The following is a 24,254-nucleotide window of genomic DNA, read 5'->3' as shown; positions in this document are numbered from 1 at the left end:
CAATCCAGTACAACATACAAATCCTACAGCATTTCCATACAGCCTATAAGAATAATTACATTACCATACTGTGTTACATTTTAAACCCTAAAAACTCCTCTTTGGCCCCTTCTGCCAAGCTGTAGGGTCTGCTCTGACCCTTGGGCCTGTCTGCAAGCAGAGGGTGTTGTTCCATCAAAAGGGGATCACCTTCAGCTGGCCACACCATTGTTTTCCAGTTGTTCAGTAACTGAGAGATCTCAAAGCTTGCTTTCATTTCAATCTCGCTTATAATTTCCATATTCTCACAATCTTTTGCCAGGCAATCATATTGATAAGGCTTTCCTGTTTCATCTTCCCCAACAAGAGGGTGGTTGATTCTTGCTGCTGACACGTAGGAACCTGTGTGAGACCCAGCTCAGGACCTGCTCAAGGCTTGGTTGTGTCACTGTGGTGGTGGCAGAGTCCCCTTTGTGCTGAGCACAGGGAAGGAGCTGCTGCTCCTCTGTCACTGCAGTTTCCACCCTCTTCCATAAATCCAGCTTTCCTTCTGCCAGACCTATTTCTGTTCAGGGTCACTGGCTGACCCCAGACGGGCTGTGCTGGATTTAGTTCCCAAGTGAGCCCAGATGTGGGTGGAATTGAAATCATCCCACTTTCAGTGCATGCAAGGATATCTCCCCAAGGATGTCTCTAGTGGGAAAAAGAGGAATGGTGAAGCTGCACTTTTCATTTGTGTAGTATTTGAATTCAGAGGTGCTGACATGGGCTGGATCAGCGTGCCTGGGTGGGTGTGTGGATGCAGTGTGAATTTACCACCTCATCTCCCAGCCCCAGTGCTCATGCCCAGTTATTTGTAGGTTTGAGTGGTGATTCAGCAGGGATATCCCTGTGTCAGTACCTTTTTGTGGCTGTGTCTTACAGATTCTTAATGAATGTTTCTTGGGACACCCAGCAGCCACTGCGTGCTATGCTTTATTGTAAATAAAAGTCATCCTGTCCTTGAATTCCTTAGCCCTGACTGTGCTGCATCCCAGTGTCTGGTTGTGATTCTTAGTCATTAGAATAATTTTTTAGAAAGAACAGCAGGACTATGGGAATGGTCTGTGTGAATTCAGTAGCTTTGTTTCTTTATAATGACATCCAAAATTATAACAGACAATTGTTTCTGGACCACTCATAAATCAGAATTAATAAAACAGTATTTGAGTGGTTGGTGTGTCAGCAATTGCCCATCATCCCTTCAATGAGTGCCTGCTCATCTCTACACTGCTGCAGGATCCCAGGACATCAGATTAATTAATGCACTCATTAAATAGGAAATCTTTTTGTGTCTAGCAACTCTCAGGTATTTATCTGTAGTCAAATGTTACCTGTAATTGGTGGGAGGATGCTCTGGAGTTGGTAAAACTCTCTATTTCTCTGCTTTTTAATTAACACAACCATGGCTGTTCCATGGCAGGAGGGCTGGGATGGTGCTTGTGGAAAGGGAGTGTTGGTGTGGCCAGAGCTGCTCAGCTTTTGCAGAAATTGTGGTGTAGATGAAACTATTGAGTAAGAGAAGCAGGAAACTGCACCACCTTGTTGTCTTCATGCCATAGTGAAAGTTACCATTTTTCATTTGCTTCCCTGTAAGGAAGAGAAGTATGAAATATTCTGGTTTAGCAGGTGATTTCTTGTGATTTTCTTCCACTGCAAAGACCTCAGAGCATTAAAAATGGGATCTGTGGAATGCCAACAGGGAGTTGTTGAATTATCTGTTGTGCAGCCTTGGTGATTCCTTTGGTTGTCACTGCAGAGCAGCTCCTCCTCCCAGGTCCCAGGTGTGTGCCAGGACGCTCAGGTGTGACCCATCCCCTCTGTGCCAGGCACTGGGATCCTGTGGGGGCCCTGCTGGGGCAAACCCAGCACCCCTGAACCACTGGGAGTGGGAAACCACCTGGGAATGCAGGGAAAGGCATCAGGGCTGAGTTTGGGGTGGTGTGATGTGAGCTGTGTGCTCGTGGTGTTTGTGTTCCCACATCTGCTCCCTGACTCATCCTGCACTGATTTCTAGTGTGAGTTGCTCATTTTTCATAAGCATTGTGCAAATGCCCCCTGGAACACAATAGATCTGTGTCACTGCTATTAAAAAATTCAAGGATGTGTGAAAGGAAGGCAGTGAGAGCACCTGGTGATGTGTAATGATTGTAAAATGAATTTGGGGTTGTTTTCCTCTTCTTTTAAGTATTTCCAGCATCAAACCAGCTGTGGAAGGCTGAAATTGTTACTCAGTTCCTGGTCATCCCAGCCCATCTGAGCCTGGAGTGGTACAAAGATCTGTGGGTTAATAATCCTTGCAGTTATCTCCCTGTGCACTGGTGACTTCTGGCCTCTTAAAGCAGCATTTCACAAAAACACAGCTCTGTGCTCACTTAAAAACACACCAAAGTGTGTGTGAGAAACATTTTGTAATGTTTCTCAACTATCTCACAACCCCAGCATTTTCAGATTAAGGCAACAGATCTAGATCTGTATTTATTGCAGGACCATTTGAAACACAGATAATATTTGCTGTGATTATTAGTAGTTTTGGCATCACGAATCTATACTGAAAATCTGCTTCTCCTGAGAATGTGCTGAAAGTGTTTGGTGCTGAGGGAAGTGTTTGCTTTGCAGGCAGGGCTGAGATGTGGGCTGGAGTCCTGGAAAAAGGTTGGAGCAAACTGAGTGGGGAATTGGGCTTTAAGTGCTCAAAGGGGTTTTCTTGAGGTGGTTGTGTGGGGGTTTTACCTTTTGGGCCTCTGTCAGAAAATCCCTGTTGTTTTTCTGGATGCGGTGACTTGAGGCCATTCTTTAGGATCCTAAAATCACAGAATATTTGGGGTTGGAAGGAACCCTAATATTAATTGGGTTCCACCTCATGTCCCTTCCACTGGAGCAGGTTCTTCAAGTCCCTGACCTAGGAAACTTCCAGGGGAATTCTTTAAATTCTGAAAGGCCAAACTCCTGCTCTGCCATTCAGTGTCCCCCAGTTCTGCACACTGGCTTGTTTTCCTTTCCTTTTTCAGGTGTGGAAAAGCAAACACAAGTTCTGGGGTGACCAAATGCTTTAATTTGTCCCCATCTTCAGGAAATGAGTGTCCCTATGATCTATCAGGAACAATTGTTAGCCCAGCTGTGGGTCTTGCTCAGTACCACAAAATTTCTGTTCTTCCCTTGATGGACCTCAGGGTGCTGTCTATATTACACTGACCTCCTTATCTTTTGAGATATCCTCATCTTAAACATTCATATTTGGGGTTGAATTTGTGGTGAGAGAGGTTTGGTTTCCCATGAGGTAATAAACTATTTAATCCCAGCAGAGGAAATATGATGTGAATGCTTGGTTTTCATTTGTGTTTTTGCTAATGAAATATTCATGCTTCATAAACAATCTTTTCATGCCTTTAAGCCATTTGAATTTCCTCATTCTAAATAGTTATGAATATTTGAATTTGGATTTAAGAGCTGCTAGGAAGAGGCTGCTTTCTGCCTGGAGAGGGGCACCTGCCTCTGGGTGCTGCAGGACACTCCTTCCTCTGCTCAGGCAGCAGCACTTGAGTCTCATCAGCCCTTCTTGGCTTCCTCAGGGTTGCTCAACCCGCAGATCTCGTGTCACAGTTTGGAATGAATGGAATGAAAATTCCCCTTAGTCCATCAAAATGTGACTTATGAGCTTGGCCTGGGGCCAGGCTGATCCTCAGAGATGGGAGAGGCCATGGATCTCAGTTACAAAGCAAATCCCAACCAGAGGAGCAGCAAAGGGAGAATCCAGGCAGCTTCTGGCTCCACAGGGGGAAATAATCCCACTCTTCAGTGTAGGGGGATACAGTGTGAAGGTGGTACAGAATGTAATCTTATCCCCCAAAGGGTTGCAGCTGAACCAATTACTAAAAATTAGGAGCAGGCCTGATGTTAACAGGCCACACCTGTAGCCAATAAGAACGGTGATATAAAAGAGTGGATTGGTGGGCTCAAATATAACAAATAACAGATAACAAATGGTGACCCCGATGTGATTTGGGAGTAAAAGGATTAAAATACTAAGCTATATTGCCCAGTGGATTTGGGATGACCCATGGATTTGGGACTAAACTATATTGCCCCATGGAATCAGGACTAAACCATATAACCCCATGGATTTGAATACTAAACTATTGGCAAAATATATCAATTACAGCTATTAGTGTTTGTTAACTATAACTATAAAAGACTTTGAAGATAAGTACTTTGTAAAGTAAGAAAAGCCATAAAACTGAACTAACATTTAGAAATATATATATATGCACTATAATATGCTGTTTGAACATTTGTATAACTCTTAGTTTTAAGTGAAATGTACAAATATGTCATAATGTTAATTTATTTGAATATGTTCTTCTGGTAATGCTGCAACTCTTTAATTAAAAGAAAAAGGGGGAATTGTAGGGGGATACAGTATGAAGGTGGTATGGAATGTAATCTTATCCCCCAATGAGTTGCAGCTGTACCAACTGCTAAAAACTTGGAGCAGGCCTGATGTTGACAGGCCACACCTGCAGCCAATAAGAACAGTGATATAAAAGAGTGGATTGGTGGGATCAGGACGAGTCAGTGCTTGGAGGAGCTGCTTACAGGAAACTTCAAGGAGACACAAAACTCTGGCAGTATGGAATCCTTGCACTGTAATGATAATAGAATGTTTGATATTTAGGGAACACTTCAGTCCATGGACAGCTGGAGCTGCTGCAGGTGAGCTCTGGGATTCCTGGCTGCAATTCCCATGAATTCCCAGGCTCTGCATGAGGTGCTGTCCAGCCTGGGGTTTGTTTTCCCTCCATGTATGCTGAGTTTATCTGGTTTCACTGGGCACACCTGCCCTCCCTGCCTGCTGAAAGCCTCCTCACAGGGAAGTTTTACAGGAGTCTCTTTATAGCAACTGGGTGGGGGAGTGTTTAATAATTTTAGCACTTGGGTGTTGAATAAATACAAGGTCAGATTTATGAATGAGATCAGTCTTTCAGGGTGCCTTGTACTTTTAAACTCTGAGGCTGCTGATGCTGGTCCTGCCTCCAGCTGCCTCTGGTCCTTGCCAGAGCACAGATAACAACATTTAGCTGTGGGTAGGAAGCAGCAGCTTGGGGAGGGACATCCCTGGCACGTGGCATCAGGTGTGAAACAAACACCTGGCACAATCAGTGAAGTCACCAGAACTATGAGGGATTAGCTCAATAGAAAATGCTCTTTCTTGCATTTTTTAAAGTCTTTTTTCCTGCTGTTTACACAAAGTATATCTACAAAAGTCAGCTGGTAATTTAGGAATTCCTCAGCAGCCTTTTCTGCAATGCTTTTCTAGATTCTGATGAAGTGGATCCTGGAGCTTCTCAGAGTTGCAGTGCATCTGTTTGGGATGCTGTCAAGTGAAATCCTGTTCTGGTTTTTGGCCAGCCCATGTTTGAGGTGGCTTGTGTAACTTTCATCATCTTAACCGAAGTGATTTGTCATCACCTGCTGAGTTTCAGGTTGACTCCAAACTCCCACAGTAAATATTTGCTAATCCTTCCAACGAGTCTCATGGCCTTCTTTAGTCAAGAGCCCTTTGCATTGACTTCTGTTCAAAAATCTGCCTCTCCAGGTGCTTCACTGATCTAACACTCACCAAACCCTTGCATTTCTTCTGGCTGAGCAAGCTTTGACAGCACTTGAACTCAGTGATATTTACTTGAATTCCTTTAAAGATGCTGATCTCACAGGTATTTGGAGTTACATCATCTCTGGGTCATGATTGCATCTTTTTATGGAATGAAGGAATTCTTAGAGGGGGAGAAGGAGACAGATGTCTGCACATTGTTTTGTGTGAAATAAGGGAGCTGTGTGTCCCCTGGTGGCAAATGCTCATTTCCAGTTCTTTGAAACAAAATTACAATTTGTAAAGATTTGTTTCTTTAAGGGCTGTTTTGGTGAGATGTGATGAGATTTCAGCTCCCAGTGCTGCTGTCACAGGCTGATGTTCCTGTGTTAGAGCAGGTGTAAAAGTGTTCAGTTGTGTTTTCAAGTCCTGAAAGAACAGCCTGGCTCTGAGGCTGTTCTGTCTTTGGCAGTGAAAAGGGGGCATTTGATAGACTTAACTTTTTTGAAAACACCTCCTTTTTCTTCAAATCTTAAACTGTTCCCGATCTAACTTCTGTCTTTGGCTAGGAATGAGGTTTTTCTGCTCTCTGAGTTGCTGTGTGTGGCAGCAACACCCAGAGCAGTTCCTTTGGCTGGTGGTTTAATGGACAGCAGATTCTCTCCTGTCAGGGCCCAGCTGAGCTAGGAGCAGGGGGATATCTTGGAAAGACATTTTAAATAAAATAATTGTTACTGATAAGCCAGAGGACCCAACCTTATCATCCCAGAGGGTCTTGCAGAACTGACTGGGGCATAATGAACCTGCTCTTCTTTAATTCTTGGTGGTGCTGGCATTTTCCATTCTGCCCCCAACAGTTCCTGAGCATTTTTCTGTGCACACTTCAAAATTTCTCCTTTGTTCATCAGCTCTGTCCTGTTCTGCTGGAGCATTTTGCAGCCCATGTTTCCTGCTGGGGCTGCTCTGTCCTTCCCTTCTGGGTTTAGAAGTTGGCAGTGACCTGTCCTATGCTGCCACTTGCTCAGTGACACTTCAGAGAAGTTTCTGTGTGACTGCTGGGCTGCTCTCACCCAGAGCTTTATTTCCACTGGGTGAAAATATGGCATTAAACCAGTTCTGTGTCCCTGGGCTGTCACCTGCCACAGTGTCATTTCTCAGTTTTGGATGGTTTTTTGCTCTGCATTGGCTCCCACTGTCCCTCCAAGAAGTGTTGTCCCACCTGACCTTCCTTTCTCCTGCTGACTTCCCATGGTTCTGTACCTGCAGAAACCTCCTGGCCATCATGGGTGTCTCCTCTCTCCTCTTTCAGCACCTTCTGTGTGCAGCTGAGCACCTGTGCTGCCTTTCCCCCTTGCTGTTGATGTCCTCTCTGATCCTGGGCTGATCTTCCCAGCCTTGTCAGCTGCAGTTCCCTGGGGCTGGGGTGAGTGAGCTCCCCTGGACAGCAATTCCCTTGTTCCAAAGGGCTTGGTCCTTTCTAGACCTTTCCATTCCAGTTCAGGTGTTGCTATTCCCCTGAGCCATGCACAGAGCCCAGTCTTGCCCAGTCACCTCACACTGATTTCTGTGCTCATTCCTTCTCCTGTGCCTTGACAAGCCCCCTTTCCCACAGAGCTTGTTCAGAGTTCTCTCCAAAGATTGCTTTTGCTCTCAGTTCTATCTCCTTCACCACCTCAGATCACAGCTTATCTCTTCCCTGTGTTACCAGTTTCTCCAGCAGCACTGATCTGTGCCATGTCTGTCTGAGAACTCCCTGACCACCATTCCTGTGCTTTTCCTGCAGTTGCTCCTTTTGGCATGCAAGAAACACCAAATAATTTCAGCAAAGCCACTGCCTTCTCCTTCCTTCCATGTGGAATTCATGGAGCCCACACAAAGTGTGCTATGGCAGGAGCCTGGGGTGCTGCACTCACTGATTATTGTGTTCAAGTCATTCCTGGCTCCATGCTGGATCCCAGCCTGTTGGAAATCTTTTTGTCTTGGGTCTGCACAGAGCCTGCCCTGATGTTATCCTCTTATGGTGAGGTTGTTCAGGAAGAAAATTATCAGATCAGAGTATCTTGGTGTGTTCCTGTTTAAGGTTGATGTAACTTGGGAATCCTGAAGGCTCATCACATCTTCCTGGGAAGTGGAATCTGGAGATTTGTGGCAGATTTGTCTCAAAACTGGAGACTGCAAAACTGCAATATGTGGGGTGTGATGTGCTGTTTGGGGTGTTGGGCTTGAATCCATCTCCAGACACAAAGGATTTCTGCTCCTGCCTCTGTATCTTTATTCACATCAAGCCAACTCAAACCATGTTTCTCTGGAAGTTCTGACAGCCTTGGAATAAATCCCTTTATTCTGGAGCCCTTAACAAGAAGGTTTTCTGTCCCATTCTGATGGAGAGCAGTTGTGCATGGCTACTCACTCCTTAAATGAGTTCTGCTTTGAGGCACCAGCTGAAACTTTCAGAAAAGGTTCTCTTTCAGTATCTGCCTCCCATTACAACATCAGGGCCTTCATCATTGTCCTGGGGTTGTTTATGGTGCCCAGGACAAACTCCCAGCACTTTCCTGCCCAGGGCAGGAATGAGAACCCATCTGTGAACAGTTACAGGATGGCAGCAAAGGCTCTCTCACCATAAATAGCAAAGAAAAACAAACTTGAAACAAAAAATCCCCTTTCCCACTGCAGGAACAGCACAGCTTTCTTTGGGGAGAGCTCCTCCATGGGTTTGGAGGGGTAAAAACCACGGTGGCTGTGAGAGTTTTACCACCATGGCCATTGGGGGCACAATGAAGCTTTCATTCTCCACAGCACATCCCTGACATGTTTACACTAAAACTTTTGCTGTTATTCACATTGCTACACTGGGGTGTAGATTATTACTAACTAGATTATTTTACAAGAATCAATGATAAAGTAAATTTCACCTTCAAAAGAAAACTCCAGCTCTGGTTCCTTGAGGGCTCTGCTGCCCTGCAGTGTTTATAAAGGAACTGGAGATGGAGTTTATAAACTTCCACTGCTCCTCAATAGCAGCTTCTTCGTGTGTTGTTGCTTCTTGATCCCAGGTGTAAAAACCAGGGGAAAATTTAATTTAATTTTAAAACAGGCTCAAAGAGCTGTAAATACATTTTAGGCTCCAGAAGAATCCCAAAATACCAGAGCTGGAGCACTGGAGTCTTCAAGTGAACTTGCTTAGAAAAATTGTTGTCCCTGAACCCTGCAGGGAATGTCCTCCCTTGTTTGCCTCTCAGACTTTGCTGCTTTTCCTTGTGCTTCCAGAAGAACCCCCAGATTCTTTTAAAGCTGGATGTAAACACCTCCTTGGAACAGTAGCTCTTAAACTCTGTTGAAAAGTGCTTAGCAATGACACAAAAATGTTATTTCCGAAAGGATCTCTGCAGCACTGAAGGTTTTTTTTTGCAAATGAAAGTCCAAATTTACCACAAAAATGTCCCTGTAACCTCTTCTAATTCAAAACATATTCCTGCTTTTCAAAAGCACAGGCAAATTACCAGGGAGCCTTTCTAAAATAAGCCTGAGGTTGGATGTTTGACTTTGTGGACAGTGCTGCTTGATAATCAGCATTTCCTTTCTGGAGTTTGTGTTGCAGTCAGAAAGGAGCTTTGCTTTGTGTGGTTTGTGACCTGTTCCAGGTGAGGAGAACACCAACAACACCTAAACAGGAGCATCCCTTCCCCTTCTGTTCCTGAGAAATGGAGAATTTGTGTCTCCAGCAAAACAAACAATGGAAATCTTCTCTTTGTTCTTGGTTTTTGGGCCATCCTGGCTCTCAGAGATGCAGACATTCCTGAGCTAGACCTCTCCAGTGTCTGGCAGCTGGTGCTCTGACTCTGTGCTGGTTACAGAACTCAAACCCCTCTGAGGAAAGCCAGGGAAAAGCAAATCCCTGTGAAGTGTGAAGCTTCTAAACCTGCTGTGAAACCCTGAGAGCTGGGCTTGGTAAAAACGGAAGGAAACCTAAACAATTTTGAAATGATTGGGAGTATTTGGCTTCATTTCCCCGATCAGTCAATAGAAAACATGTTTTCTATTAAGAACTTACATTTTTGTAGACTTAAAGGGGGGCTGCTTATTGTCAAAACAAGTCTTGTTTTCATCTTGGCTGCCTGGTTTGATTTTTGGTGCTGTCCCTGCAGGCAGTGTGGGGAGCTGGTGGCTGTCACCTGGAATTCTGGAACCATGGCTGCTGTGGGGTTTGGATCTGAGTTCTTGTGTCCTGAGGAGCAGGAGTGGGAAAACCAGGAAAGAGTGATGGGGGACACCCATCTCCTTAAAGATGCCATGCAGGAAACCTCAAATCCCAAATCTTTCATAAACCTAAAGGATGCCTGATTGTTTCTGTCCTGCTTTTCTTTTGGGTTTCTGGCTCTTGGATGCTCCCATGGAGGAGCCAAGGTGGCACCTGCTGCTCTCTGGAGCAGGAAAATATTCAGTGTTCCCAGAGCTGCTCTGAGGGGATGATGTGGGTTTGGGGCTGGGATTGGCTTCAGGGCCAGCTCAGATGTGTTGCTACTGAATTTAGGGAGAAAATTTGTGTCAATCTTGGTCTTCTCCCAGCAATTCTATCCATAACTGATTGGTGTTTTGCTGCTCAGCTGCTTTCTGAGAGGCTGTTTAATCAAAGTTAGTGAGCACATCCAGAGCAGGTGGATAAATCACTTCTTCTAGTGGACAAACAAAAATGTGTTGTGTTGTAAATGTTGTAGCTGAATCATGGAAACTGTAAAATTGAGACCTAATATTTCAAAATTTTCCACTCCATCTGATACATTTGAACCTTCTGCCTTCCCCATATTACCCTTATACCTAGGAGAGAATAACAAAAGTTAAATTCAGTAAATTTGATGGATTTTGAAGACATTCTGTGGCACCTTGACCAAATGAGAGGAATAATTTGCTAGGGTTACATTTATTAATGCACAAGAAATCACAGGAGGGATAAGTGAAAGAAAGACTGGCTTGGTCAGTGTCAGGTTTATGTTGTGCAAGGGATGAGGAAAGCTCAAATATTTAAGCATAGTCAGAAATTTCTTGGTGGTTTTTTTGATTTTTTAGGGTTTTTTTTTTTTTTTTTTTTTTTTTTTTTATCAAGACACCTTTGCTGCCTTGTTTGAAGGCTCCTCTTTACCTGTCCCTGGTTATGTGACAGAAATCTTGTGCTGGCAGTAATTCCCACAGCACCTTCCCATTATTTATGCCATGACAAAGGATATTTCACCCCCAGTGCCACATTTTTTTGTGTCTTGATGAGCAGGGGAAGCCCCAGAACCAATCTGGGAAAGCTTTCAGGGGAAAATATCCCCACCTCCTACCTTTTATAAATAGATACAAAATCCTCTTTTGGCTGAAGCTCAAAATCATGTAGGTATTTCTAAAATTGTAGCAAATCACTAAGACTCATTCCCTCTAGCTGTTTTTTTTTAATTCATTCTTCTCTTAATGATTTTGGATTGCCTACCAAAATTTCATATTTATCTGAGCAAGCCTGGCTTACTTAGTGGCACAGTTATGATAGTCTAAGAGTTCCTTTCTCCTAGGTTTTCCAGGAAACAGTTCCCTTTAAAACATGGATTCATCTTTATTTTGTGCAATGTTTTCACAGAGGATAGAAGAGAAGTGCACTAGAGAAATTTCTCTAAAAAGGCATTTTGAAGAAAGTTTTCCTTAACATTTACATGTGACCAAAGTCCTTGGACACTGAAGAACAACTGAATAGAAGTAATTTCCTTTGCTATAAAGGGTACACATTCCTGTAGAAATGGACTACAAAACCACAGCTTGTTTAAGACAAAGAGCAGCCTCTGTTTATCCTAATGAGGTGTTTGATGTGCAAACTGATAGCACTGATGGCCACATCCCAAATAATTTGGTGTGTAGGAAAATTGCCCAGTCGTGGCATCTGGTCCTCTGTGGAGAGTGAGAGCCTTTGATTCATTCCCTGAGTACCAGAGTGCAACGGATATTTTATAAACTAAAAGTTTCTGTCATTGAAGACAGAGATTTCTTTGTGTTTGACCTGAGTTTTGATACTCTTTGTACCCTCCACTGCTCTCAGTGCCAAATATATTCTTTTTTTCATTGGAGGAGAAAGCAGCTTGGACAAACATCCTATCCCATATGAGCTCCAAACCATCCATTTATCCATGAGGACAGGGGAGCAGCAGTGTGAGGAAGCAGCACAAGTGCAAACATTCCCTGGTTTTGTTGTGCTCTCTGATATTTAAACCTTTCAGATATTCTATGCTTGTTTCCAACTTCATAGTGATGAAAGCTAAAAACCCCATAATAAGAGTGAGGATAAATTGTATTTTTTTAACTCTAACAGGGTGTATTTTAAGAAATAACAATAGTTATTATGATACAGGTGGAATAAACCACGAGTGGTGAAATTTTTTTCTCAGAATTGTTTTTCCATCCCTTCTCAGTGTTGCTGCTGCTGCCACTGTCCCCTTGGGTTGTCTGGGATTAACTTCTCCTCAAATGGAGTTTTCACGCCAAGGATTTGGACTTTGAAATTGCATCTTTCACTCAGAGGGGAAAAGTGGGGTAATTTTCAGTCTCATGGAATTTTTGAATGAACACTGAGAAAGCGATGGCAGCAGATGGATTTTTATGAATGGGGAATGTCAGAATTGCCTTTCACAGGAACTGCAGTGTCACACAAGAACTGAGAGGTTTCAGGAGGGGTGTCCCTGCCCTTAGGTGCTTCCAGTGCTGCTGTTACTGCCTGAAAACTGATTTAGCTGGGAAAGGATCTTGTGCTTCTCTGCTGGAGATCCACAAGGGCCTTCCAGGGTGGGAACTGGGGGCACAAGGTGACACTGGGGGGGTCCTGCTGGCCTGGGGGGGGACAAATCTTCCTCAGCATTCACTGATCCCCTCCCTTTTCCTACCTGTACCATTAGGGAGCTTACAGAAGGTCTCAATGGACACTTTTCTGTTTTACCCCAGAATGTTTAAGGGTTGGAAGGGATTATTTAGTCCCATGATGGGCAGGAACACCTCCCACTAGACCAGGTTGCCCAAGGCCTCATCCAGCCTGGCCTTGAACATTTCCAGAGTTGGGGCATCCACAGCCTCCCTGGGTGACCTGTTCCAGTGTCTCATTATCCTCAAATAACAAATTTCTTCCTGATATCTTATCTGAACTTCTCTTTTTTCAATTTGTACCCATCCTGCCTTGTCCTGTGTCAGACAAAGAGTCCCCCTCCAGCTTCCCTGTAGCTCCTTCAGCCCCTGGAAGGAGCTGTGAGGTCTCCACACCCTTCCCTTCCCCAGGCTGTGGTAATTTAATTGTGTGAGAGTTTCCTTTCCTTGCTGTGCTCTTCATTCTGTAATTATGCTCAGGATTCATCACTTTTCTGCTGCTTCTGGATGCCACTCATTTGCTTTGGGGGTTTCACATTTGCAAAGTGTATCTGGCCTCTCTTTCTTGTTAGATTTGCCTTAAATTACATCACAGAGAGGTTAAAATAGCAATAAAAACCACTTCCTATTGAGAAGATATTATCTTGTCTCACTCTGGCTTGCTTTCTTACCAAGTATATCATGGGATCTCATTTGTTACATCACACTTGTGAAGCTGCTTTAGGTGCTTTGTTCCTCTAATTCCAAATATAACCATCCTGTGATCTTAATCAACATTTGCTTTAACATTTCCCAGCTGGAAATTAACTCCCTGGCAAATTTGGGCAACACCAGTGGCAACTTGAAGGTGGCTTTTTTTGGTTATGAACTTAGTTCCTTGTTTTCTGTGCACAGATATGACTGTGTGTGAAAAATGCCAATCACTTGATTTTAAAATTTTAAAAGTTTCATAGTAATAAAATGGGTATAAAAATAGGAATACAATTAGAGTAATAATCATTTGGACAAATTGAATTAGGACAATATGAGGCAATAAATACAAAGTCCAGGTAACTTTTTCTGGCCAGCACTAAAGAGGACCCACGTTAACAAAGGATTAACCCTTAAAATCAACAGCCTGTTGCATATTCATACACTTCATACATGATGCATAAATTCCGTTCAAATACAGGATTCTGGCTGGTCATCATCAACTTCTTCCTCTGAATCCTAACAAGAAGTTCATTTCTTCTCATAATGGAGCAATAAATTCTCTTTCTCTGAAAGATTCAGGTGTCCTGTGGCTGCTATCTCACTGCGAGTCCTCTCTTTAAAAAAAGTATCCTACATAGCATCGTTTCTATTTTAACAATTTTTATAACCTAAAACTATATTTAACACAGTACTTCACACACAGAATCACACAGAAGTTCAAGACTGGAAGAGACCTATAAGATCATCAAGTCCAGCCGATGTTCTAACTGTTCAACTAGATCATGGCAGCAAGTGCCACATCCAGTCTTTTTTTGAATTCTTCAAGGGATGATGACTCCACCACCTCACTGGGTAAATGATTCCAGTATCTGACCACTCTTTCTGTGAAATATTTCCTTCTTAATTCTAACTTACATCTCGCTTGACGCAACTTGAGACTGTGTCCTCTTGTTCTATACTTAAGAGAATTAATACAGCATCACTTTCTAACACAACACATATAATATTCATTTGAATATTTGTGAAAAGCCAATCATAAAATACATGCATTTTTCACACTGTGGTAGGGGAGCACTTTGGGATTTCCTCCAAAGGTGACTCGTGTTTGTCAGATCCACCTAGAGCAAAAACAAACCAGGCCATTCCAGTGTGGGTTGTTCAGGCTACTGAAACTTTCTCTGGTAGCCTCAATGGCTTTTAATTTATGTTTGTTCCCCCATTTGTCCACCAAAGAACATCAAACCCTTCCACTCATGGTTTTGCTGCTCCCCTGCCCTCCAGTGTGCCTTGGTTTTGTGACTGGCAGTGGGAATTGCCCAAGGTCACGGTGGAGAAGGCAGCACTGCTGACAGTCCTGTGCTCCTGGCTGGTTTCTGTGCATCTCTGCCGGCAGCAGCCCGTGGGAGCACCGCTGGATAATGAGTGGTAATTTCCTAGATTAATTTATGGTAATTTCCTCGATAGTGCCGCCTTATCTCCACTTCAGGGAGAGTTTCGCCTTGCAAAACATCAGCACGGGCCGTGGGTGGTAAACTGGTGGCAGCTGCATGTCACAGGAGCTGGGGAGCTGATGGGATGGGCCTGAGAGAGCTGGGAAACGCTCCCAGCCTGGAATCTCTGTGTGTGGATTCCTCAGAGACAGAACTGGTCTGCTCAGGGCTGGACAGCTGTCCCCAGCTAATTAGCACCTGTCCCCCAGCTAATTAGCACTGTCACCTCTGAGAGTGACATCCCCTGAGACAGAGAGGGGACAAAGCTCCTCATGCCTTACCCAAAGCAAGATCATCATGGGCAGCAGCATCTGCAGCTGGGCCCGAGGTGGCAGCTGTCAAATTCTGCCGTGATGAATCTCACACAACTGGAATCTTGAAAAGATTTGTAGCTGCATTTTTTTACACTCTTTCCCAGTCTTTGCTATTCTCCAGCATTTTGTTGCTGGCATCTTTGTCCACTGGCCTCTGGTCCTTTTTAAGCAGGAGCCAGGAGCTGTTGTTTTGCTGTGTCTGTATCATGGGTGTTGATGGAATTCCTTTTGAAATAAATGACAGGTTAAATGGAAAACAGTTGTCTCCACTTATGGATTGTGTGGGTGAAGTTAAACTTTTGGATCTAAACAAAAGTGTGAGCTGTGCATTTCCCAGAATGAAACTGTCCTTTTGCTTTAACCCCCACCCCTTCCCACCCCTCATTTACAGAGTTATTTCCTAATATTTACAGTTATTACTTCCTAATATTTACAGTTATTACTTCCTAAAAGGAGATTGTTATCAATGCTTTAGTGCCCCCTCAGGCCTGCAGCAACAGGGTGACCTAACTGGGTTCATTCCTCCCAATTTCAATTCCTTCTGTCGAAACAGGAATAGTTCCTTGGACGGGGAAGTGTTTCTAGCAGAGTCCCACCTGCCTGGTGGTGGTGCAGCTTCCCTGGATTGTGGTGATTTATTTAAAAATACGGATATTGATCTAGTACTGATATCCAACAGTATAAAAAACTGACAGACAAAAACTCTCCAACAGTTTAAAGTTAGAAAGTGAATGTTTATTGTGAGATAACTCCCAAATACACACTGTGATTTACAGGTGTTTGCAGAGTCCTTTTATCTATACAGGTACTGAATAGCCAAAATACAAATGCATATTGATAACTTTGGTACATCCCATTCCCAATATGGATATTGATCTAGTACCAATATCCAAAGACTCTCTAAGAGTTTAAAGTTAGAAAGTGGATGTTTATTGTGGGATAGCTCCCAAATACACACTGTGATTTACAGGTGATTACAGAGTCCTTTTATCTATACAATTATTAATTTACAGGTGATTGCAGAGTCCTTTTATCTATACAGGTACTGAATACCCAAAATACAAATGAATATTGATAACTTTGGTACATCCCATTCCCCTTCCTATGGTAATTAGTTCCAAAGCCATTAAGCATGCAGAGTTTGTTCCTTGAAATGGGTCAGTGGTCCCTTTCATGGGGAGGGGTCCCAAAATGAGGAAGTAAATGAAGTCTTCCTCGTTCTGACCTTTCTGCCTTTTCAATGCAAATCTGACAAATGAACCCATTGGTAGAACTCCCATTCCCCATCTTCAATTGGTTTCAGAACAGAGGAAGCCACAATTGTCTCATGTTCCTAAAAGCCATTTATCAGTTTCTATATTCTTCATTATAAACCCAGCTAACCAAACATTTTGTTGACAAGCAATCAATTATTAGTTAACTACTAACTCTTAACTTCATCAAGGCCTGCCCATTTATTTTAATTAACTCCAATAAAGCTTATCTCTAAAATCTTAGCTTCTCTAGAATCTCTAAATCCCTAAAGTTTATGTCTCAGGGTGGTGTCCCGGGGAGGGAGGAGCTCTGCAGGGATTGAGCTTCACTCCACCCTTGTGTGAAAAATGCATGTATTTTATTACTGGCTTTTTGCAAATATTAAAATAAATATTATATTTGTTGTGTTAGAAAGTAATGCTGTCTTAATTCTCTTAAGTAGTGGGTTAAATATAATTTTAGGTTATAACAAAATGTTAAAATAGAAACTATGCTATGTAGGATACTTTTTTTAAAGAAAGAACTTGCAGCGAGATAGCAGCCACAGGACACCTGAATCTTTCAGAGAAAAGGAATTTATTGCTCCATTATCAGGAGAAATGAACTTCTTCCCACCTCAAAGGTGCAGTTAGGATTCTGAAGAAGTTGATGATGACCAGCCAGAATCCTGTATTTGAACGGAATTTATGCATCATGTATGAAATGTATGAATATGCAACAGGCTGTTGATCTTAAGGGTTAATCCTTTGTTAATGGGTGTCCTTTGTTGGGCTGGTGCTGCCCAGAAAAGGTACCCAGACATCCATAACTCTTTGTATTTATTGTCTCATATTGTCCTAATTCAATTTGTCCAAATTATTATCACTCTAATTGTATTACTATTTTTATACCCATTTTATTACTATGAAACTTTTAAAATTTTAAAAACAAGTGATTGGTGTTTTTCACAACTGACTACTGGAAACAATATTCAGTAGCCTGAATAACACACACTGGAATGGCCTGGTTTATTTTTCTATAGGTGGATCTGGCAAACACGAGTCACTTTTGGAGGAAATCCCAAAGTGCTCCCCTACCACAGTGTGAAAAATATGTGTTGTGTTAGAAAGTGATGCTGTATTAATTCTCTTAAGTACTGTGTTAAATATAGTTTTAGGTTATAACAAATTATTAAAATAGAAACTCTGCTATGTAGGATTCTTTTTTTTAAAGAGAGGACTCGCAGCAAGATAGCAGCCACAGGACACCTGAATCTTTCAGAGAAAGAGAATTTATTGCTCCATTATCAGAAGAAAGGAACTTCTTGTTAGGATTCAGAGGAAGAAGTTGAGGATGACCAGCCAGAATCCTGTGTTTGAATGGAATTCATGCATCATGTATGAAGTGTATGAATATGCAACAGGCTGTTGCTTTTAAGGGTTAATCCTTTGTTAACGTGGGTCCTCTTTTGTGCTGCCCAGAAAAAGTTACCTGGACTTTGTATTTATTGTCTCATATTGTCCTAATTTAAATTGTCCAAATTATTATTACTCTAATTGTATTACTATTTTTATAACCATTTTATTACTATGAAACTTTTAAAATTTTAAAAACAAGTGATTGTTGTTTTTCACAACTGACTACTGGAAACAATATTCAGTAGCCTGAACAACCCACACTGGAATGGCCTGGTTTATTTTTCTATAGGTGGATCTGACAAACACGAGTCACCTTTGGAGGAAATCCCAAAGTGCTCCCCTACCACAGTGTGAAAAATATATGTTGTGTTAGAAAGTAATGGTGTATTAATTCTCTTAAGTACTGTGTTAAATATAGTTTTAAGTTATAACAAATTATTAAAATAGAAACTCTGCTATGTAGGATTCTTTTCTTTAAAGAGAGGACTCGCAGGGAGATAGCAGCCACAGGACACCTGAATCTTTCAGAGAAATGGAATTTATTGCTCCATTATCAGAAGAAATGAACTTCTTGTTAGGATTCAGAGGAAGAAGTTGGGGATGACCAGACAGAATCCTGTGTTTGAATGGAATTCATGCATCATGTATGAAGTGTATGAATATGCAACAGGCTGTTGATTTTAAGGGTTAATCCTTTGTTAACGTGGGTCCTCTTTTGTGCTGCCCAGAAAAAGTTACCTGGACTTTGTATTTATTGTCTCATATTGTCCTAATTTAAATTGTCCAAATTATTATTACTCTAATTGTATTCCTATTTTTATACCCATTTTATTACTATGAAACTTTTAAAATTTTAAAAACAAATGATTGTTGTTTTTCACAACTGACTACTGGATACAACATTCAGTAGCCTGAACAACCCACACTGGAATGGCCTGGTTTGTTTTTGCTCTAGGTGGATCTGACAAACACGAGTCACCTTTGGAGGAAATCCCAAAGTGCTCCCCTACCACAGTGTGAAAAATGCATGTATTTTATGATTGGCTTTTCACAAATATTCAAATGAATATTATATGTGTTGTGTTAGAAAGTAATGCTGTATTAATTCTCTTAAGTACTGTGTTAAATATAGTTTTAGGTTATAAAAATTGTTAAAATAGAAACGATGCTATGTAGGATACTTTTTTTAAAGAGAGGACTCGCAGTGAGATAGCAGCCACAGGACACCTGAATCTTTCAGAGAAAGAGAATTTATTGCTCCATTATCAGAAGAAATGAACTTCTTGTTAGGATTCAGAGGAAGAAGTTGATGATGACCAGCCAGAATCCTGTATTTGAATGGAATTTATGCATCATGTATGAGGTGTATGAATATGCAGCAGGCTGTTGCTTTTAAGGGTTAATCCTCTGTTAACTGGTGTTCATCCTTTGTACCCGGACATCCGTAACTCTTTGTCTCTATTGTCTCATACTGTCCTAATTCAAACTGTCCAAATGATTATTACTCTAATTGTATTACTGTTTTTATAACCATTTTATGACTGTTAAACGTTTAAAATGTTACAAACGAGTGATTGGCGTTTTCCCCTCGGAAGCTCCGTTCCTGCGCTGCCCTTCCCTGGCAGGGCGGGCTCGTTGTGTAACGTCCTGCAGGAGAACCAGCAGTGATTAATCAAGGAAACATCTAACGACCTTAAATGGCAGCAAATTTATTTTGGCAGGTGGAGACTGAGAAAGTCGCTGCTGCCACGGAGGGAGTGTTGCTCTGGAGCGCTCAGATCACATTCTGTTTGCCCTAACACTTTCTGCAGTCTCAAACCTTTACCACTGCACTGAAATCTCATTTTTCCACATCTTTGTGCCACGATTCTTACCCAGGGTGACATTTGTTCAGCTCTTCACTGAACAGAAGTGCCCAGAGAATGCACCTGTGGGTAAGGAGTGCAGTGTCCCTCTGCTGTGACATGGGGACAGCCACAGCTCAGTGCTCAGGTTTGTCTTTCCAAGCTTTGTGAGCTGGCTCTGCAGATAATCCCAGATCTCCTCTGGGAGGCTGGGCAGGGTGAGGTCATGTACCAGCCTGCCAGACTGAATATTTCAAATATTCTTGTTACAGCCTTTCTGAAGGTGAACAGGTAACTGGGTTCACCTGGGAGAGTTCCTTAGGAGTGCCCTGGATTGAGATTGGGTTTTAGATTTAGTGAGACAATAACCCACCTTTAAAAGATCCTTGATAAACCAGTGATAAGGAAGAATTGATTACTCTGAAAATTTTAATAACACTCAATATGTGAATTATTTTTTATCTAAAAGCTCCAAATTCTCAGCCTTTTTTCTGTATATTTTAAATTGGAATTTCATTTTGACTTGAGGAGCTTTCTGGAATTTTTCTTTTTAATCTCCTTGCTGGCCAATAGGAGTTTTGTTGGTGTACCCATAAATTTCATGGAAGTTTGTTTATTTCACTGAGGCTCTGTTCAGGGCAGAGAGTACGTACCCAAAGATAAATTTTATATGCTGTAGAAAACTTTCAGCCTCTCTTTCAGATTGCAATGGCTAGGTAGGACTAAAAATTGCTGTTTCTATCATGTTGCTATTGCTTGATATGTTTGTGGCCTGCACAGCTGTGGTTATGTGGTTATTAATTCTAAAATTAATTTTGTTTTTAGCAGCAGGAGCGGTGCTGGGTGTTGTTTGCTTCCAACCCTGTGCTAAAGCAAAGGCAGGAACTGCAAACCACCAAAACCCTGAGCTGCTGTTTGCCTTTAAAAAACTCACCAGCACAGATTGGAGACAGTCAATCTCTGTGCACACAGACGAGCTGCTAGTCTGGCAGGATGTAATTCCATTTTCCTGAGTACTTTGATTTCCTTTTGGCCTGTCTGTGCTTCAGCTCCTCACTGCTCTGGTGCTCAATTGATGTTGACTCTAAGGTACTTTTTGAATTTCTGACTCATTCAAGCCAAGGATATTTGTGAAAAGGTTATGATTTGCTTTTATCTATAGCAAATGCAGCCTATCAAGAGAAGTTGGAAATGCTAAACTTCCAGGCCCATCTGTACATCATTTTCCAAGTCACATTTTATGGTGGCTGCAGCTCGTGGTGCGGAGGAGCAGCTGGCAGACGCTGCTCCTTGCTTTTCAACAGGCACAACCCACGTCTGCCACAGCCCAGACACTGCCATGGCCTAAGAGCTCACTCAGTTTACTTCAAATCTTAAGGCAAGTCTCATTTCAGGCATGTTGATTTCCTCAGAAAGCTTTTGTTACTTTGGCTGGTGGCCACATTATGTAAGATAGAATTATTTGGCCTCAACGCAGTGATTTCAGCAAGGGACGGTGTAAAGCTGCCTGTGGGCTGTGTTGTGGCTGCTCCATTCATTGCAAGTGACACAGGTGAGGTGTGGCCACAAAGGCTCCTTGGTGCCTGTATCTGAGGGAAATCTGAAAACAACCAGCAAAATCTTCTCTTTTCATGTTTTCTGAAGGGATTGGTGGCTGCAGCTGGTAACTCCCATGCAATTCTTCTTCCCTGGAGGTGCCACAGCCAGGCCTGACATTCCCTGGGGAATATTTTGGGTGCCTTTGCCACCCTTTTTGTGTGGCTCTGAGCAGAGCTGTGTCCAGAGAATCAAGCTCTGGTTCTGCTGGCACAATAACCACACTGAGGTGTTTTTAAATCTGTTTTTCTGATATTGAAAAGAATTGTTAGGAACCTCCTTAAATTCCCTTTAACCAGCTACTTCATTTTCCTTGGGTTTTGTTTCCTTTGCCCTAGATGGAGTCAGTGGAGGCAGTCTGGAATAAAGTGTGTGGAACTGACAGGCCATGTGTGTCACACACAGCTTTCCTTTGAGATGACCTTTAAGCCTTGTTTTAGTTGCATTTCCATTTAGGGAATCCTCGAGCTATTGGGTATTATTGTGGGGGGGAAGGCTGAGATAGAATCAGAATTTTCAGTGTTTGTTTTCTCATAGTAAATTGCCTTCTTGTGTGTCATCCAAGAGTTCACACAAGCAGTGCTCCAAACTGGGCTGCTCTCAGAGGTGGAGCAGCAGCTCTTGGGCTGAGGAGCTGGGTGGGGCAGAGCAGGGATGCCCTGAGCACAGTGACGGGGACACAGGCTCTGGAGGAGGCAGCTCCCTGTTGGGTCATTCTGTCCCTTCCCTCAAACGTGGAATTCTGGGACAGCAGAGCTTGGCAGGAGCTTGATTTTATCAGGAGCTTTGGCCTGTGCTCGTCAGTGCAACTCTGAGTTTCACTTTGGAGTCAAATCCTGTTTTGGAAACTCACTTCCTTTTCCTCCTCTTGTGCCATTTTATGATTTGGATGCTCTGTTCTCATCATGTTTCACTACTGTGTTGAGCATAAACTGTAGTTTCCTCTGAGTTCTCCAGCATTCACATCCATGAGCAGGGATGGTCCTGGGGCTCAGTGTCACAGACATCTTTTATGAATAATCCTTTCTTTAGGATTTTTCCTCCTGAGAAGCTGAGATGCCTCAGGAACAAAATGTAAACAATGGTTATCTGCTGCTGTGGAATGCAACAGGTGCATCTGCGATTGGTCTCATGTGGTTGTTTCTAATTAATGGCCAATCACAGCCAGCTGGCTCGGAGCCACAAACCTTTGTTATTCATTCCTCTCAATTTTTAGCTTAGCCAGGCTTCTGAGATGAAACCTTTTCTTCTATTCTTTTAGTATAGTTTTAATGTAATATATATCATAAAATAATAGATCAAGCCTTCTGAAAGATGGAGTCAGATCCTCCTCTCTTCCCTCAACATAAGACCCCTGTGAGCACCGTCACAGGCTCAGTGCTGCCCTCTCTGCAGCTCCTCTCAGACACCCCCTCCTGCTGCTGCTCCTTCCTCCCTGGCTCTCCCGGCAGGAGCAGTCCTGGGGGATGCTCTGGCACAAAGATCCCTCTGTCCTCTCAACTCAGAACAGTCCTGCATTCCAGTTCAATACCTGGGTGAGTGTTTGAAGCCTCTCAGTCCTAGGACAAAGCAGGGAATGTTACCAGCAGTGCAGGAATTAACTTGCTTTAAAGTCTTTTTCCTATCTAAAGCTTTTATGACTCTGGGATGTGGCATCAGCTGTCATCATGGGGAAGCTCTGATTAGTATTATGTGGTCTAAATACTTGTCATATATTTACTATTGATTTATCGGGTACTGAAGGGATGAACCAAGCCAGTGACTGCTGACAGACCACCTGGGCCAAAGTGGCTGAGGGGTGTCACAGACATCTTTTCATGAAAATCCTTTCTTTAGGATTTTTTCTTCCTGAGAAGCTGAGAGGCTTCAGAGACAAAATGTAAACAATAGGAATGCAACAGGCAGGTCTGTGATTGATCTCATGTAGATGTTTGAATTAATGGCCAATCACAACCAAGCTGGTTCAGACTGTCCGAGCCACAAATGTTTGTTATTCATTCCTTTCTATTCTTAGCCAGCCTTCTGATGAAACCTTTTCTTCTATTCTTTTAGTATAGTTTTACTGTAATACATATCATAAAATAATAAATAAAGCCATCTGAAACATGGAGTCAGATCCTCATCCCTTCCCTCATCCTCAGACCCCTGTGAACACCGACACAGAAGGGTTAATTTTCAGTCACATCTGTTTACTGTTTACCAGCCTGACACTTGGTTTGCAGTGGAGGAAGGTGCAGGACTTTCTGCTGTAGGGTTTTGTGGTCACAAGTCACTGAATCTGGTTGACAGCTATTTTTATTTTCTTCATTTCTTTCGGATCTATACAGGGTGCTCGTCCTAGTTCTGGCTGTGATTCTGTGAGGGAGCTACTGCTGTAAATGCAGCACCTTGTGTCCTGCTGCTGTTCAGAGCTCTCTGAATGATCTGTCAATAGCTGAAATAATTCCTTGATCCCAGAGCAAGTGGTGCTGCCAGAAATGTGTCACAGCTGATAAATAAACTGTCCTGGTGCTGCCAAAGTGCCCTTCCTGTGCCTGCAGAGGGCTGCTGGTTCCCCCTGCTGGGGTGGGTACAAACCGTGGATTCATCTCAAGCAATAGCATTAAGATAGAAACAGCCATTTTTAGTCCTACCTAGCCATTGCAATCTGAAAGAGAGGCTGAAAGTTTTCTAGAGCATATAAAATTTCTGTTTGGATATGTACTTTCTGCCCAAAATCTGCCTGGCTGTGGCTAAAACCCTGGCCTAGCTGCACTTCTCTCTTCCTTGCTCTCAGCTGTGGTGTGAGGACAGTTGTCTCCAACCATTTTCCCTCTTTTTTCTTTTCTTTTAATTGAGCTTGGGTACAATATGTGAGAGAGGCTGGAACATGAGGGGCCCACGAACTAATTCAGGGTTCAAGAAGCAGCAATAAAAGTGCCATTATGCATGAGCAATGGCTTGTAAAGGGCTCGATGTGCTAATGTGGGTTACCGGGTTGATACCATTGCTTTAATAACGGTTTAATTTCTTTAGCCTGGTTGGATGTTTTGACTGTGAGGCGTTGGTCCCTTGTGAATTCTGGATTATTTCTTGAGGTGGCTTTTCCAGTTGCAGAAGCTGTGTAATAACCCTGAGCTGCAGAGCTCGCTGCTGTTCTGATCAAACTGGGACGATCACCTCAGTAATTGCAGCGGTGT

The 24,254-nt window shown here is 42.7% G+C and overlaps 1 protein-coding gene and 1 long non-coding RNA gene across 2 annotated transcripts in view; both read left to right on the top strand.

Annotated features, from left to right (window-relative positions):
• MYO1D (myosin ID) overlaps nucleotides 1–24,254 on the top strand; it is a 174,351-nt gene that overhangs the window by 2,730 nt on the left and 147,367 nt on the right. The window lies entirely within an intron of this gene.
• LOC131568424 (uncharacterized) lies at nucleotides 4,578–5,542 on the top strand. Its single transcript, XR_009275725.1, has 3 exons — nucleotides 4,578–4,646; nucleotides 4,694–4,731; nucleotides 5,336–5,542. It is a non-coding gene; the product is annotated as an uncharacterized LOC131568424 (long non-coding RNA).

This window comes from Ammospiza caudacuta, chromosome 27, assembly GCF_027887145.1.
Source record: "Ammospiza caudacuta isolate bAmmCau1 chromosome 27, bAmmCau1.pri, whole genome shotgun sequence".
In the NCBI taxonomy this organism is placed as follows: Eukaryota; Metazoa; Chordata; class Aves; order Passeriformes; family Passerellidae; genus Ammospiza; species Ammospiza caudacuta.
The sequence above is the reverse complement of the archived record's forward strand: the minus strand, read 5'-3'. Positions and strand labels throughout refer to the sequence as shown.